Source organism: Bidens hawaiensis, unplaced genomic scaffold, assembly GCF_021521415.1.
Source record: "Bidens hawaiensis isolate Kalapana, Puna unplaced genomic scaffold, B.hawaiensis_p1.1 tig00002477_1, whole genome shotgun sequence".
Taxonomy (NCBI): Eukaryota; Viridiplantae; Streptophyta; class Magnoliopsida; order Asterales; family Asteraceae; genus Bidens; species Bidens hawaiensis.
The window spans coordinates 577,888-582,927 of NW_027491136.1; the positions used below are offsets into that span (position 1 = coordinate 577,888).

General features: G+C 34.6%; 1 pseudogene; it reads left to right on the forward strand.

Moving 5' to 3' along the window:
* LOC143619501 (flavonol sulfotransferase-like pseudogene) lies at positions 1-1,133 on the forward strand (annotated as a pseudogene).
* Positions 1,134-5,040: the final 3,907 nt, after the last annotated feature.

A 5,040-nucleotide genomic window follows, 5' to 3' on the forward strand; every position in this document is an offset into this window, starting at 1 on the left:
ATGTCTTTCCGGTTTGCCTTCTATAACGCACGGGGTACATTTACTAGTTATTGTATTAATAATTAATTGTTTGTGCACAAGAATCATGTTTTATATAAATATGTTGAAAAAGTGAGCCTCACATAATGCAACCATTACAAAGACGAAGAAAAGGCCCGAAAGGGTAAAATTTCAAACATCATTGAGCGATACAAAGACAAGGTCTCAACTCTTACCAAGAATGTCGAGCATGATTTTTGCAAGTATGAAGGTTTCTGGCATTTGCATGGTTTTTGGTATCACTCAAAAGCCGACTTCTCGGTTGAAGCAATTATGGCGTTACAAGACGATTTCTAGGCTCTACCCACCGATGTTTTCTTGACAAGTCATCCAAAATCAGGCACGGCGTGGCTCAAGCTCCTTACGTTTGCCATTCTAAACAGAAACAAATTCAAAACAAACATAACCCACCCATTGCTCACCATTAGCCCCCACGATTGTGTCCCCTTTAAGGAAAGCCAGTCGTTCTTGAGCAATCCTTCTTTTGCTAATGGCCTCATGGCTACCCATATACCCTACACTTCTTTACTTTGAATCTATTATTAGCTCTAATTGTCGGATTGTGTATATGTGTATAAACCCAAAAGATGTGCTCATTTCTTATTGGCACTTCTTGAACAGGTTGAAATTTGATGTTTCTACACCAGTGAAATTAGATGATGCATTTAAGTCTTTTAGTAGGGGGTATGACTCCGTATGGCTCTTTTTGGGATCATGTGATCGGGTACTATAAGGCAAGTTTAGCACGACCAGATAAAGTGTTGTTCATAAAGTACGAGGATTTAAAGAATGACATCGAGAATGAGGTTAAGAAGTTAGCCAAGTTCGTAGGCAACCCGTTTACATAAATGGAGGAATATGATGGAGCAGTTCAAAAGATAATTGAACTATGTGGTATTGAGAACTTACGTGAGGTAAATGAGGTTGAAAAGCAAACTTCTAAGGCTTTATCTGATGATATCTATTTTCAGAAAGGCGTTGTTGGTGATTCTGTTAATTATCTTACGATTGAAACGAGCCAAATTTTGAACAAGATTACTCAAGAAAAGTGTGGCGGTTTAAATCTCTCAATTGAAGCAAGTCCAAACAATTAATTATTAATACAATAACTAGTAAATGTACCCCGCGCGTTGCGGCGAGAACGCATCAAGAGTTTATTTGGTATTGGTTTACTTCATTGCAGTAATGCAAATGTTAGCTATGGCAACGTAAATGATGCACACTCGCTTTGATTTGTGGACAGACCTTTCAATGATGCAATACCTGCTCAACAAACATCTTGTTACCAAATCAGTACTGCTAATTTGAGAAGAAACAACTTTAATTTGACGCACAATTGCCAGTTTGCCCTTTGTTGTTGATTATCCTCAAAACTCAGCTTTATAGGTTGCTAAATATAAGTAACTGTACAACTTTCTCTTCATTTACAAACATATCATTAATGACCAAATAGTATAAATTTTTGAATATTCAATATTTGACCACTTTCTGTTTAAAATAAGTTTGATTGATCTTTCAAGTCAACAATGCATCATTCAATGAAGCCTTTTTTTAAAGTATGAAAGAATTGTCCTCTATATAATTTTTACAAAATTTACAACACTTTCTTAAAAAGGCCCGTTTTGACCGACACCTATTGACTCATATGTCACCCAACCCGCCCAATAAAAGAAAGTACAATCTGACACTTTTTCAAAACAGCCGAACTTTACTCGCCCCATTCTGGTCAAAACCCATTTTTCAAAATGGGATTGGGTTAAATGTCCAAAATACACTTCTAGATTCATACCTTTCTTTGTGCCTATCAAGAAACTGTGCCAGTGACGATTTGTTCGCTTGGGGAACAGCTGCATAAGACAAATTGGTAAAATCGAGTCTAATCCATATCTCAAATCTACAATTAGTTGTACCGGAACTCTTGTGGTAAGTTTACATGATTTTTAATAAAGTGTTTAGTAGGATTGGTTTTGCTATTCAAAAAGGGGGTTGCGGCGCAGCTTGTTGGCCGTTTGCCTGCCACTTTATTGTAATCATTTTGATTTTAATGATAATATGAATTATTTACATAAAGTGTTCTTTTAATGTACAACTATAAACACAAAAAGTTTTCAAAACACCAAACACGATGGCAAGGTAAACCCTTTAAACATGATTTCAAACCAACTTTGGATGTTGCAATGTATTGAACCAAACCGAAATTAAACAACCGACAACAGTTCAAGTTACTTCATTACATATGAATATATGTTACAAAAATATAAGAAATATGCAAACAAAAGGTAAATGCTGATGAAGACAGTACCTGATCTCCAAGTAGTGATCCAACATAATCTTTTGTATTTGCAAAACTTCTGTTGATTTTCTCATAATTGCATTGGTTTGTCTACTGATAATCCTGCTTATTAGTCTTGGAACTTGATGAGCATAAGATTAGTCGGTCAAGGCACTTTTTGAAGTAATTAGTGTCTGGATAAAAAAATTCTCATAAATAGGACAGCCAATTAAAATTAACTGTTTACCCATTCTTTAACCTAAATATGATCAGCTGCTTGGTCGTAAGTGTGTTTGGATAAACAAATTCTCCTAAAGTGAATAGCCAGTTAAGATTACCAATTTATCCATTCTCAAACCTGAAAATTTTAGACTTTTACCCCCATTTTAACGCATGTCTCATGTTTCCACAATAATAATTTTTTTGGTCCTTTTATCAATTAATTCCATAAATAATCAGGTTTGTTAAACATCAAAATTAAGAAACATTAGGCAACTACCATACCATAAAACAATATGCATATAATAAGGTTCATGTAACACGATTTAATTAATAATTAATCTACGCAGCTCAAACACTTGAACAACAAATACTCCTTGTTGACTGCAAATCGCACAACCCTAATTAGTTGCAGGTGTTGATCCGGGGTGTAGGTCAGAAATTCAGCGCGCAGAAGTCGGAGTTCGTCCTCCGCCACTCTTTCTTCTCCGATTACATTTTTTCCTCTCTCTATTTCTTTCCTTCTTTTAGAATGCACAGATGAAACGTTCAACCACCTGTATTCTGCCATGTGGATGTGGTGAGAGAACGTAAAGTTAAACAACAGGTGTAACGATGGTAAAGCAAGAAGACGCATAGACTGATTGTACCGTATGCATCAAGAATCATCTCCCTCACAATAAGAATCTGCCTTTTAATATATATACTAATTTATTTATGTAGTTGTCGAATGTTTGTTCATTTTCGCAGTTGTACAAGATTTCCATTTCATCAGCTAAATGTCTTTCATACGCTGTCATGTGGGTGCGGACCACTTTATATAAGACAATCGCTTTAACGAATATATTTAGAGAGTGTTTCTTGTTTTTTTTTTTTCGAACATTATTTGTTATGAAACAATTATTAGAAACACTGTTTATTTTCCATTGTTTTAAAAGTAGATGCTTTATATGAAAAAGGGAATTATAATTTTCGATTTTTAAACATCTTCAATTTATGGATCATGTCTTTTAAAAAATTCACTTCCACTCTCTATCATTAAAATGGTAAAATGCCCCTCGTTTAGTTCTTTAAATTAATGGTTATTAAAATTTTAGTTAAGTCACCTTATGTGAATTGTATATGAGGACGTTTTAGTCGTTTTACTCTTGAAATGTCGTTTATGTAATTTAGTCAAAATTTTCTAGGGACTAACTATGTAAATACTTGAATATAATATTTGTTTTTGGAAAATTTGATTTTTATAATCTAAACTATTGAGTAATAGTCAATAATAATCTTTACTAACAATGTGAGTAGCAATAATCTCAACTTTCAAGTTTGTTGCCAATAACAATCATGATCTAACAAAGCGTTAACTCCGTTAAATTTTTGATGGCGTGGCGTGTTATGTGTCAATTACTCTATTTCTTAATTAAAATTTATGATTAATAAAATACCCACTTCATCTTCTTCAATCTACAACCTCACCAAACTCTAACCCCATTATCACCAAACTTCTTATTTATCCTCCATGACAGCCGCCACCACATCGCCGGAAAACACCATAACCACCGCCAGGGCCGGCCCATGGGCCAGCGAAAACAAGTTAGGGCTTTAGGCTACACTTAATTAAGGCCTCCAAGTAAAAAAATATTTATATATAAATATATTATAATGGGTAAAATAAATTCAAAGTAATGTATTGATGTGGTGATAGGCGTGGTTGGTATTAAAGTATAGGTCATGAGTAAAAAACCTGTACTAAGCAATTTTTTTTCCTTAACAATTATTATAAAAATGCCCTAAAATTTTATATCAATTAGGCCTCACATATATTTAGCCGGTCGTTGCCACTGCGGAATTTGATAAAAGAAATATAGGATCCGTGTTTGAGATACAATATTATAAAGGACCCATCACCTTGCATCCGATTTTCCGATTGAGATTGCTTACGCAGGCACACCAAGGAACAAACGCTAAGCCCTCCAACATGGATGGCACGCCACGTGGGTGTCCGGTTTGTCCCGTTGCAAATAATATAAGTAACCTCCGATCATAAAATGATATATATACAAAAATCAATACACACTAAAATAAAGACATGGTTCTGGGAAAGATTGGTATCAAACTCGTACCGAAAATCAATAAAACCGGGTACCGAGTCCCGTATCGAAATTTATTGGTACGATACGGGAACTGGTATTTTGGTATGGTATTCGCTTTGCTTGTATGTTTTTTTTTTCAAATCTTCAATTATCTTGGTAATGATACGGATACGGGTAACAAATAAACTGAATTGGTACAAGACCGGTATATGACGGGTAATGAATTAGCTAAGTTGGTATGGATACCGGTTGAATTATATATTACCAATCGTTTGGATTATTCTTTATACATAGTTATGAAAGTTCTCAATAAAACATCTATATATTTCAAAGGTGAACAAAATACTGAATAACCGTGCTCGTAAGTACCAAATACTGAAATTCTAAAATATTGGTACCCCTACCTGCACCGGATATGCTAAA